General features: G+C 42.3%; 1 protein-coding gene across 1 annotated transcript in view; it reads right to left on the bottom strand.

Annotated features, from left to right (window-relative positions):
- LOC149161211 (2,3-bisphosphoglycerate-independent phosphoglycerate mutase-like) overlaps positions 1–13,183 on the bottom strand; it is a 353,348-nt gene that overhangs the window by 199,606 nt on the left and 140,559 nt on the right. The window lies entirely within an intron of this gene.

The following is a 13,183-nucleotide window of genomic DNA, read 5'->3' as shown; positions in this document are numbered from 1 at the left end:
TTTGGTAGATCGGTACAAGGCATTGGTTCAAGGCTTCAAGCATCATCTTGATCATAATGCACAAGAAATATGGTGATGGAGATTCAAGTGATTATATTTTCTTTCACATGTTGAAGAATGTTCACATATTTGGAGGTGCGTGTCATTGTTGAGTTCACAGATTTGGACGCACAATTACACATATAACATCTCACATTCACGGTGTTTTCATATTTGTATTCATGTTTCTCCATTGACAGTACCTTTCACATTTCCCAAGGCAGATATAAAACTTGGAGGGTGCCTTTGGGGTGTTTTCACAGACCTCAAGGCATATGCTACATATTTGGAGGCATAATGTGCACCTTGGGAACTTGCTTGAGAAATGGACATGTCATTAGAGAAGCACATTGTTTATAGGAAGTTCTAACTCTAAGTACCTTTTAGGGAGGAATCTTGGAGGATATGCATAAATGAGAAAACAACCTTCATGAGGATGGTGACAGATGATGACAAATCATCTTTTACAAGGTGAAATCAATTATCCTAGGGATGTTCCATGATCTAGGAGGGTTCCAACAAGTAACTATGCATTATTTTGTGAATATTCATCTAGAGAAGTGTTGTGCTAAATCAAGTTGAAGGTGGTCTAAAAACCCTCATTTATCCACATATATCGAATGCACTAGATCAAGAACACCCATGGATCTGGTGTCACTCCTTGGAAAAGTAGCTTTTGCAAACTTACCCACCACACATCCCTTGCATACATCATCATGCTCTGTGCTCAACTCCGTGTTAGTTTTTGCAGCATCGGATGTGTTCTAGCCTTCAAATTTTTTGGAGAGGCTAAAATACATGAGATCTCCAAAACCCATCAATCATTTCTGGAAATTTGCCTAGAAATGACTTAAATAGATTATTAACCAGTTTCTAGATATTTCCTAAGTCTAAACTTAGGGAATATGGTTAATTAATCAGTGTTAATTAAGTCAAAGCGAGAATCATCTAGAAACTCACACGAATCAATCCAGAGATGATCCTAGCCATTGATTAAGTTTTAATCTTGGTCGTTGGTGACCCAAATAGAGGATTATAAGAGGAGATCGATGTGGTGATGGAGAAACCACTTCAGCAGTTCGATTTCTTGGCATATTGATTCCCAGACTAGCAGTGGTCAATTGTTGGAGAGAGAACTAGAGATCAAAGCAGTGTGAGAGAGGCAGGGGCAGTGAGTCTGGAGGAAGTTTTCCAAATCTGGAGAGGCAGCAACAAGAGGGCCAAGTTATTCCCAGTGAGGCAGTGTAGAGGACTACGCAGTTGCTTCAGATTGGCAGTTCGATTTAGCTGAAGAAAAATTTGTTCTCAGTTCTAGAGGTCAAGCAGAGGTTCTAGAGTGCTGGAGAGATGATTTCCTTAGCTAAGGTAGGTAGAACAACTTCATCAGAGACTGGTAGGAGACTTGATGTCATAGAGACAACGCAGAGCAATGCAGAGGTTGGCACAGAGGGTCCAGAGGCCGAGTTTTCTAAAGGCAAGTTGTGTCGGGATTGCTTATGGAGGAAGGGTAATTCCCTTCAATAATTTTTCCTAGATTTTCTTGTTGTGGATTGCCAGTTTCAAGCATCTAAATTGTACTCATATTTTCACTGTTGCATAATAAAATAAAACCCTCATCTGCTACACTGGTTTTCCCACATTAGGTTTTTCTGGGGATTTTTTACCAAAAATAAGTGTTATTTTTATGTGTGCACTAGTATTTTCTCAGTTCTAACGCTATTTATTTTCTGCAGTTTTATTTGTGAAAGTTGCAATGTGTTTATTTCGATGTTGTTGTAGCAATAAATTGAATAATTAATTTATCAGTAAGAAGAAATAATACCAGTTGCTACAATAGGATTCCGGTATTCGGAATTTTCACAAGGTATCAGAGTGTAAGTGATTAGCCAAACACTCAGAAGTGAAAGGAAAGAATTTCGCTACTCAAGGGAAGCAGGCTGAAATTCTTGAGGCAAGGTAGTTCATTGCCAAGCAAGTCAAGTTGCTTGAGGAAGTTCGATTTCGCAGTGCAAGAGGCAAAAAAAGTTCGAATTTCCCAGATAAGTGATTCTGGCAAGCAAAGGGAGCAACTGCAACTCATATTTTCACTAAGTTGATTCCTGGTTGGACACAGAAGGGTTTTGCTGCAGGTTGCAGAAGCAAAATCCGCGTCAGGTGGAAGAGAAAAGAACACAAATCAAAGGGAAAATTTTCCTCAAGGAACTTTGAGTCTCGGAAGTTCAAATTTCTAGTTGCAGATTGGCAATAGAAGCTAGCAAAAGCCATGCATTCCAGAAGGGAGTGCGAATAGCAGAGCAACAGTCGAGCACAGGGAAAGAGGGAGTTTTCAACATTATCAGAGATGGCCACAGCAAGACTTCGAGATCAGGATAGGTTGGATAGCTCCTATAACTATGTCATCTAGAAAGTCATGATATCCTTCTTGTTGGATGAATATGTCCTGAAGCTCTACATAGAGAGCGTTGTGGCAGTTCCTCAAGATGCGGATCAGCTGAAGGAATATAGGAAGGAGATGGCGTGGGTGAAGCAGTTGATCCTAGATGGAGTCTGGGATCATATAGTCTCACACATAGATGGAAAAGACACTGCCAAAGAGATGTGGGATGCTCTCGCCACGCTATATCAAGGCACTTCCAAGCGGCAAAAGATGTTCCTGGAGGAGAAGCTGAGATGCATCAGGATGCAGAAGGGGGAAGGCATAGATCCCTTCCTCACTGGGAGTTAGGAGGTTCGAGACCAACTTGCAGTTGTTGTGGCAGCGCCTCATCCAATAGAGCTAGTAAGATTGGCACTAAATAGTGTCCCTGAGGAGTGGCAAGTTTTTGTCCAAAGTATATTGAGCAGAGACAAGCTACCAGATTGGGACAAGATGTGCGCTGATTGTTGCTTTGGGGTAGCATCAGATGTGCTCTAACCACAAAATTTGGTGGAGAAGTTGGGGCGCATGAGATCTCCAATACCCAGAAAGGGTTTGGGCAGATTCTAAACAAATCAGGAGATATTAAAATAATTAATATTTTTAATGGAGTCCCTAAGTCTAAACTTAGGGAAAATAAAATATTAATGTGTATTAATATGAATCTGTGTTAGAATGGTCCAAAAGACATCGATCAAGGCAGATCTAATCTTAACCGTTGATTAGGGACTTAATCTCAGCAATTGAGATGTCAACAGGAAAAGTATAAGAGGAGGCTTGAGGGTCACTTGGAGAAGCACACCAGTTCATCAGTCATTCTATTCTCTAGAGCGAGGTTTGCTAAGAGAGATAGAATCAGTGATCGGGAGAGCAGCTGAGGGGCATTGAGTACAGAGAAACAGACAAGGCAGAGATTGTGTCGGGAGAGCAACGCAGTAGCCAAGGAGGGTGACGCAGAGACAGCAAGGGCTCACGCAGGGCCATGCAGAGGTAGACAAGTGCTGCGGAGAGCACCAAAGGGGCCAGTGCAATTGACGCAGAGGCTCCCAGAGCTGATGCAGGGCCTCCTAGGGCTGACGCAGGCCTAGAAAGGCTAACGCAGGGCCAACGTGAGATAGAGAAGGGCTTGTTGACCTCTACTGGTCAACTACCCATGCAGTGCCACCCCCTTTTCTTTGCAAGAAAGGGGCAGCACCTGATCAGCGTGTCCGTGCCATCCAGCAGTCATCAGCAGCTTGATCAATCTAATTGTAAACCCAGTCTGCATGTATTAATTGTAAATAATCTTAGCAGATATGAGTCGTGTATGTGAATTGCCTAGGTGGACCTAACTTTCTAGTGGTAATCTACATCCCGGAAGGTTTTTCGTCTCACCGATCCATGGATCGGTAGAGTTTTCCTTCAAACCTGACCCCAAAGCCGGGATGGATTTTGTCATTGGAATTTTAGGAGAATCCTAGTGTGTTGATCTGCTAGATTATAGTTGTGTCGCAGAACTGGGTGATTTGTGAGGGTCTATGTTGAAGGGGTTTTCTCCCTTAAGATGTAAATTCTAAAAGTCATGATGTAATGTGTCCTGAGGGTCGAAAAATGTTTTAAATCCCCTCATGAGTCCTAAGTCCTAGGTCCTAGGTGATGTTTCCGAAGGCTTAGTTCGATGATCCATTTTAAAATGAATTAAAAAATTAAAAAAATGAATAAAAATAATAAAATAATAAAATAAATAAAAATTAAAAAAATAAAGCAAAAACCCTAACTAATAAAATAATAATATTTTAAGTGAATAAATCGACGGATGAGATCAAGAGATGTCTTGATCCTCATCAACGGTCGAGATCATTTCTACATGGATCACTCGAACTAGTCGTTGGGATCATTTCCTTTAAATAGGGTGCTAGGGGTCATTTCAAATCATTCGATCTGTGAGTCTGGTACTGAAGAAGCTCTCTTGTAAATCTGTTTCTGGTTAATAAAAGAAGACTTTGGGGTCCATATCTTGCTGGTGTTACTCTCTTGAAATGCTGTGAGATTGTTTAATTTTCTGCATATGTTATTTTCAGCTGTTAATAATAGCTTTTTGTAGAGTATTGTGAGCACGGGTATCTTGTTCACTTGCTAGGGTTTGAGCGTTGTTAGGGTTTCTGAAGTAATGGCAGGTATCTCCATTATCGTTTGAGATCTAGCAGCATTTTGGCCTTCTTTATTGACGGTTGTTCTGAGCTGTGCAGAAAACATTTTCTGAAGGAATTTTGTGGGCGTTCGGGGAAGTTCTCGGCTGAACCAGCCAACTCCCGCAAGCATTTTTTGTTGAGCCCAGTTGGATTTGATCCTGGGTCTATCATTCAGTTTATTTTTAATTCGCATGAGAGATTTTCTGAAGTTCTTCAAAGTGAAAATCTGAAAATCTTTATTTCTTTAAAATATTTCTGTGCCTACTGCTGAATCTCGCTGTTAAGGGGCCAAATCTGTAAATTAATCAACATTTCTAGGGTTTTAAATTTTTGCTTTACATAGATTTTTTTTTATTTGGGTTTTGTTTTCTTTTAATTACAGGAACAGGGTTTTGAGAAAATCTTCTGAAGTTCTTCACACTGTCAGCAGACAAACGCACCTCCCATGCAGCTAAGGCAGCTTCTTATCGTGTTATCTCAGGTCAAAAGATCATTTGCAGGCCAAACAACGGATATTCACTTATCTAGCTGATCTGAGGACGCAGGGCATTGACTGGGCAAATCATTTGCTCATTACGCCCAGCGTTCAAGTGAACAACGAAGTGTATATTTCGTGAAGCCTCCAGCTTCATTCACGCATACAGTCTCCGAGCCGAGGTAGAATCATTTCGCGTTTTTTGTTTTTTTTCCTCCATCAGTTTAAGCGCCGTCGTATGATGGTTTATTAACGCATTTTGATTGCTCAGTTTTTTTAGTGGTTACGCTTTAGTTTTTTTAGATTTTAGATTTTGATTGATAATAAAAAGGAAATTTGAAAATCGTTGTATTGTTCTAAAAGATTTTATTTAGTTTTTAGACTTAGGTTTATTTTTTGCATAGTTAATTTTTTAGATTTTATTTAGAATAGATTTTAATTTTATGTTTTAGATTATAATTAGTTTTTTTTAATTTATTTTCTATAGTTTAAGTTAGGTTTTATTTAGATTTTAATATAGTTTTAAATTTTTATTTATATATAAAAATAAAAAAAAAATAAAAAATAAAAAAATTGGTTTAGTTTAAATTTTTATATATAGTTTAGTTTTAGATTATTTTTAGATTTTATTTAAAAAAAAAAAAATTCGTGGAAAATTATTTTTACCAGTCTCAGTGGTTTTCATGTTATATCTTTCATGCTGGGATCTAAATTTTCAAGTCGAGATACGAAATTGATATCTGGTTAATGATTTGCGATTCTCGGGGTGTTTTAAGGCATTTATCTCTTCAAAATTTTCAGTTGCCGGATATCGTTTTGGTCATGTGATTTAGCTGATACCTTTCGATGACAAATGATTGTTGTTCACGATTTACGTTTCTATATCATCTAACAAGTAATCATCTTAAATATAATCTCTTAAGGCACTGGTCTGCTAAATTAATCAAATCCATCGAGTGCTTTTTATATTGTATCTCGTGTCTCCCAACCAACTGGTCGACAGTTGGTCTCATCATCTCACAGGGACTACCCCCCTTAGCCGCGGGAGACATGCTTAAACGGAGGGATCGGGGATCAGAGTGACAGCCCCCGGTCTGAGCGTTGTCGTGTCAATCTGCGCGACAACAGGGCTGATGCAGTCCAGATTGGGCAGACGCTGGGGTTGCAGAGCAGTTTTGTGCTGAAGAACTGCAGAAAGGGTTTTTTGGGGTTTCAACCAAGAGATTTCTCTCAAACTGTGAGGTATAGCTGCTAAGGAAATTCTCTGTTGGGTAGGCCAATTTTGGCACCCAGATTCTACTCTGATATTGCTTAATAAGAAAACCCTTAGATAACTGCACCGATTTTCCAACATATTTTTCCGGGAACATTGGTCCAAAAATAATGGTCTCATGTGGTGTGTTTGTTCTTGTTTCTTTTAGTTGTTGATCTGTAATATGTTGAGCATGCACTGGTGTTTATTTTCAGTATTTACTTTGTAAATAACTTGTTAAAGAATAATAACAAGTAGGTAGGAATAAATCAAAAAAAGTGCATGAAGGGTTTCTAAACTAAGTAAACTTAGAAACTTCAACATGGTATGGGAGCATGATTGCAGATCACAGGAGGACTAAAAGACATCAGCCAAGCGGAGCAATAGAAGCAGAAAACAGCTGTCCCAGGGTGACAGAAGTTGTTTCTAGCAGCGCAAAAGCCAAGGAAGTGTGACGCAGCGCCATCCAGAGCCACGCAGAGGAAGCCGAGAACTGCGCAAAGCCTCAGAGAGGCCAGCATTGCAGCCTGACGCAGAGGGCCAAAGGGTTGACGCAGGGCATTCCAGGGCTGACGCAAACCCATCTGGGGAGACGCAAAGCCAGCGTGAGGCAGAGAGGAGCTAACGCAGTTCACAGAGAGGTAGTTGCTGGAGTCTAGAAGGCTGCAGAAATATTGCAAAGTGGAGCTGGTGAGGTATTGTAGTCAGAACAGTACCTGACAAAGCAAGGCAAGAGGAGTTGTTACTGAGGGTTTCTAGCCGAGGAACCTGGATCAGCAGTGCAGTTGCACAAGACGATCAGAGTCGAGGGCATCTCGACACGCGGCAGAAGGATTTCCAGGAGGAAAATCAGGACCCAAAGGGAGTCCAGAAGAGAACTTCCAGACAGGAAGTAAAGACTCAGAGGAGTCGAACAGAGAACTCCAGGAGGGAAGTAGAGGAGCGTCATGGCACTACACGGGGTAAGAGACCAGGATAGACTAGACGGAGCATCAAACTTCGCAGTCTGGAAGGCCAATATCTTATTAGTGCTTGATAGGAATCGTGTCAAGAACTTCGCCTTGAAGGTTATAGCTATCCCAGTTGACCCCAATGATAACGACAAGTACGAAGAGGCGATGGCAAGAGCCAAGTGCATTATCCTTGACGGGGTCAAGGATCATGTGGTACCACATATAGCCGAAAATGAAATGACAGTTGAGATGTGGGAGGCTCTCAAGAACCTGTACCAACATACTTCTATGCAGAGAAGAATGCTGCTCAAGAACCAGATGAGGTCGTATCAAATGAAGAAGGATCAATCGATTGACACCTTCCTCGGGGGATTGAATGAGATCCGAGACTAGTTGATTGCTATAGGAGCGACACCGGATCAGGAGCTTATGGTGAGGACAGCCCTGAATGTTGTCTCAGAAGATTTTGAAGTGTTTGTCCAGACTATCCTGGGTAGAGGGACTCTCCTACCTTGGGACGAGATGTGGCCAGCTCTTCGCCAGGAAGAGATTAGACGGCAGTCAGAGACAGGTAGCAGCAGCAAAGGGATCAAGGTCAAGGAGGAGGAGGAGGATGTGGCCCTAACATCCGAGGGAAAGCAGGAGAAGCGGAAGAAGAAAGATCTCTCCAAGATCAAGTGCTTCCACTGTGGGGAGATGGGTCATTATGCAACTCAGTGCCCAAGGAAGAAGAGTAAGGGAGAGTCTTCCGAGACTAAGGCAGCGCCAGCACAGGCAAAGAAGGGATTTTTGATAGACGATGACTGTGCCATTTGTGCACATGCTCCACTTAAGCAGAAGTGGGGAGACATCGAGCTGTAGTCAGGTGGACTACAGGCGATGAGTGGCAGGATCCTTGAGGTACCCAGCCTCTTGGATTAGACCTTGCTATGGGAGCCCCGAAGAGGAGTAGCAGGACTAGCTGATGTGGGTAGAGACAAATGTGGATGGAGTGGCAGAGAGAGCTACAGTGCAGGAGTCCTGAGACAAAGCAGAGCTAGTAGGTTGCAGCAGTGCGAGAGGCACAGGAGTGTTGCACGAGTGCAAGAAGGCATAGAGAGGTGTGCAACGATGCGAGATGCAGGGAGTTGTTGCAGTAGCAGAGAGGTCAGAGTGGGAGCACTTGTCAACGGTAGAGGGAGCTTCAACATCAGTGGGTGTTTCTAGCCCAACATGGAGGTCAGTCGAGAGATCTGATACTTACATCTCAGTAACTAAGTTGCATTGCAACAGTGGGCAGCATGATGAGAGGAGGTGCAGTGCGGATGCAGTGTTGGGAGAAAGGACCAGCAACAGCACGGATGCAGAGGGAGCTATCGTATAGATGCAGCAGTGGCAATGGCAGAACCATGGGCGGCAGTACAGGAGGCAACAGTGCAGAGGATGTTGGGCAGGAAGGCCTAGCATCAGCACAGGTACCGATGCCGAATGATCAAAGTAATACTCAGTGAGGAGTATTGCTAGAGCACAGTCCTCGCTAAGAGGGAGTGTTGATTTGGGATAGCATCGGATGTGCTCTAGCCACGAAATTTGGTGGAGAAGTTGGGGCACATGAGATCTCCATTACCCAGAAAGGGTTTGGACAGATTCTAAACAGATCAGGAGATATTAAAATAATTAATATTTTTAATGGAGTCCCTAAGTCTAAACTTAGGGAAAATAAACTATTAATGTGTATTAATATGAATCTGTGTTAGAATGGTCCAAAAGACATGGATCAAGCCAGATCTAATCTTAGCCGTTGATTAGGGACTTAATCTCGGTAGTTGAGATGTCAACAGGAAAAGTATAAGAGGCGGCTTGAGGGTCACTCGAAAAAGCACACCAGATGATCAGTCATTCTATTCTCTAGAGCAGGGTTTGCTAAGAGAGATAGAAACAGTGATTGGGAGAGCAGCTGAGGGGCATTGAGTGTAGAGAAACAGAGAAGGCAGAGATTATGTTGGGAGAGCAGCGCAGCAGCCAAGGAGGGTGATGCAGAGCCAACAAGGGCTCACGCAGGGCCACCTAGAGGCAGCCAAGTGTTGCGCAGAGCACCAGAGGGCCAGCGCATTGACGCAGAGGCTCCCAGAGCTGACGCAGGGCCTCCTGAGGCTGACATAGGCCTAGAAAGACTGACGCAGGGCCAACGTGAGACAGAGAGGGGCTGACGCAGTCTAGATTGGGCAAATGCTAGGGTTGCAGAGCAGTTTTGTGCTGAGGAACTACCGGAAGGGTTTTCTGGGGTTTCATCTAGGAGATTTCTCTCAAACTGTGAGTTATAGATGCTAAGGAAATTCTCTGTTGGGTAAGCCAGTTTTGGCACCCAGATTGTTCTATGATATTGCTTAATAAGAAAACCCTTAGATAGCTGCACCGATTTTCCCACATTGGGTTTTTCCGGGGACATTGGTCCAAAAAATAATGGTGTCATGTGGTGTGTTTGTTCTTGTTTCTTTTAGTTGTTGATCTATAATATGTTGAGCATGCACTGGTGTTTATTTTCAATATTTACTTTGTAAATAAATTGTTAAAGAAAAATAACAAGTAGGTAGGAATAAATCAGAAAAAGTGCATGAAGGGTTTCTAAACTAAGTACACTTAGAAACTTCAACACTGATTTGCAGCAAAAGGAGTTGAGGCGATCTCTGCTAAAGAGCTCTACCAATGGCAGCAGTAGCAGCGGACTGAAAGTCGTGAAGGAGGAGGAAAATGTGGCCCTCGCATCAAAGGGTCCCAGTCATGAGTAAGGGGAGCAAAGAAAGAAGAAGAAGGACCCGTCGAATGTCAAGTGCTTCAGATGTGGTGAGCTTGGTCACTACAATACCCAGTGTCCTCTCAGGAAGAAGGACAAGGAGGAGAACCAGGACTAGCAGGCACCATCATCAGAGATCGATAGGCTCTCCTCCAAATTGGAGGAAGACTTCGCTATGTTTGTTGATATACCTCCAAGAGTGACGTGGGGAGATTTGGTGTTGTAGCCCCAAAGCGCTACAGATGAGCAGGATCCTTGAGGTGTCCACCTCATGGATCAATACCTTGCTACGGGTGACCACAGTTTTCAGTAGCAGGATAGATCAGTGGCAATAGATGTAGTCAAATATCGAGTGACAGTTGCAAAGACTAGTAGCAATCAGATGTTGGGGAGAGCAATGCAAAGTTGGCAGCAGTGCAATTGGCACAGTGGAGAGTTAGCAACAATGTAGATTCTTCAGTGATAGTGCAGATACTAGCAGCAGCCAGAGACTCGGGTGACAGATGCATTATACTGATCATAGTTGATTCAATATTTTGGATGCTTTTCAGTTGCAGATGTTGTAGTTGCAACAACAACAAATGAGAGGGAGTTGCAGTGCAGATGCAGTGTTGGCAATAGTTTAGCAGGGTCGGCAGCAACACAGATGTAGCATATATCAGAGTTGCGCAGTGGTTGGTGGATAGTATGGCCAAACATCAACAGGGTGACAGGAGATGATGCACAGAGGAGTTGTTACTACAAGGTGTGCAGTAGCACTAAAACACATTCCTCGCTAAGAGGGAGTGTCAGTTTTTGTAGCATCATATGCTTTCTAGCCTTGAAATTTTTTGGAGAGGCTAGAATACACGCGATCTCCAAAACACATAAATCGTTTCTGGAAATTCCGCCTGAAATGACTTAATTAGATTATTAGTCAGTTTTTAAATATTTCGCAAGTCTAAACTTAGGAATTATGATTAATTAATCAGTATTAATTAAGTCAAGGTGAGAATCATCTAGAAACTCACACGAATTGATCCAGAGATGATCCTAGCCATCGATTAAGTTTTAATCTTGGTCATTGGTGCTCCAACAGAGGATTATAAGAGGAGATCGATGTGGTGATGGAAAAACCACTTCAACAGTTCGATTCCTTGGCAGATCGGTTCCCAGAGTAGCATCAGTCAATTGTTGGAGAGAGAGTTAGAGATTGAAGCAATGTGAGAGGAGCAGGGACAGTGAATCTGGAGGAAGTTTTCCAAATCTAGAGAGGCAACAGCAAGAGGACCAAGTTATTCCTAGTGAGGCAAATCAGAGGACTGCGCAGTTTCTTCAAATTGGCAGTTTGATTTAGCTGAGGAAAAATTCATTCTCAATTCCAAAGGTCAGGTAGAGGTACCAGATTGTCCGAAAGACGATTTCCTAAGCTGCGGTAGGTAGAAAAACTTCATCAGAGACTCGTAGGAGGCTTGACGTCATAGAGACTGCGCATAGGGTCCAAAGGCCGAGTTTTCTAAAGGCAAGTTGTGTCGGGATTGCTAGTGGAGGAATGATAATTCCCTTCAATAATTTTGCCCATATTTTCTTGTTGTGGATTGCCAGTTTCAGGCATCCAGATTCTACTCAGATTTTCACTACTACGTAATAAAATAAAACCCTTATCTACTGCACCGGTTTTCCCACATTGGGTTTTTCCGAGGATTTTTGTCCAAAAATAATGGTGTTATTTTTATGTGTGTGTTAGTATTTTCTCAGTTCCAATGCTATTTATTTTCTGCGGTTTTATTTGTGAAGGTTGCAGTGTGTTTATTTCGATGTTTCCATAGCAATAAGATGAATAATTGATTTATCAATTAGAATAAATAATAGCAATTGCTACAATAGGATTCTGGTTTTCGGAATTTTCACACTCTAGAACACCTGTCTCTGTCTCACGAAGCAATTTGAGTGCTCCATGATGTATATGGTCCATCCTCCTATGCCATATCTCTCCCTGATCTCTAAGATTACTACTTCTCACCAGTGCCTTAGGAGTATCCATCTGCAACCTATACAACTAGCCACTCTTAACTCCAATCGCTAAGGCTAATTCCCAATCTTTGTGCCTAATCAGCACCTCTGCCCACCTAAAGAGTACCTCATACCTTTTAGCCTAAAGGATAGATACGCAAATTAGGTTCTTTCCCAAGACTGGCACATGCAACGCATCATGAATAGGAATTTGCTTGCCATTCTCCCTCTGAAACAGAACAGTCCCTCTCGCAACAGGATTCTATTTGGACTTGTTCCCCATCTGAATCTAGAATCTGATGTCCTCCTCCTTAAAACTAGAGAAGTACTCCCTAACTCCTATCACGTGGAATGGCGCCCCACTGTCTATATACCAAACACCCTGTGAGGTTGAGCTAGATAGGCAAGTAATAAGTGTGAATTCCTGTTCCATCCTACTAGAGAGCTCATATGCACTTGCTGATGCTATTGCCTACTTCTTTCCCTTTTCTTTTTCTCTTCTTTCTCTATGGACAATTGCTAACATAGTGGCCAAATTCATGAAGTCGTAGCATTTGACCTTAGAAACGTCCTTCTTCTTCTTCTCACCTTTTGGATTAGGTCCTCTGCTCGACCCCTTCTTCGCTTTCCCTTTTCCTACTAGTGCCACATTTTCTTGTTGCTCCTCGCTTTTCTATTTTTTACTGCTATTCCCACTAACAGAATTTAGTCTAATCTCGTCCTGAGTGAAATCACTCCATAGTCGATTCCAACCACGTAAAGTGTCTCGTCCATTGATAACTTGAACAAAGACATCCCACTGCATAGTAAACCCATTCAGGGTTATCCACACTAGCTCGTCATCATCTGGTTTATCTCCAACTGCAACCAAATCTTCCTTTACAAGTTGAAGTTTGGTGAGGTAACTTCTAACATCTTCACCTTTGTTCATCTAGGTGTTCCTCAGCTTTTCCTTGAGAATCAACTTCTTGTTCATGGTAGCATTCTGGTACAGATTCATAATTGCATCCCACATCTTCTTCATTGTGTCTAGCTCTGTGATATGTGGAACTATATGGTCCTTAACACTGCCAAGGATTATCCTCCTCGCTTTGGCATTTTCCTTCTTACAT

The sequence above is a fragment of the Pinus tabuliformis genome, chromosome 5_2, assembly GCF_031772625.1.
Source record: "Pinus tabuliformis cultivar Carrire ecotype Pingquan chromosome 5_2, CPIR1, whole genome shotgun sequence".
In the NCBI taxonomy this organism is placed as follows: domain Eukaryota; kingdom Viridiplantae; phylum Streptophyta; class Pinopsida; order Pinales; family Pinaceae; genus Pinus; species Pinus tabuliformis.
Note: the sequence above shows the minus strand (reverse complement) of the source record. Positions and strands in the feature narration are given on the sequence as shown.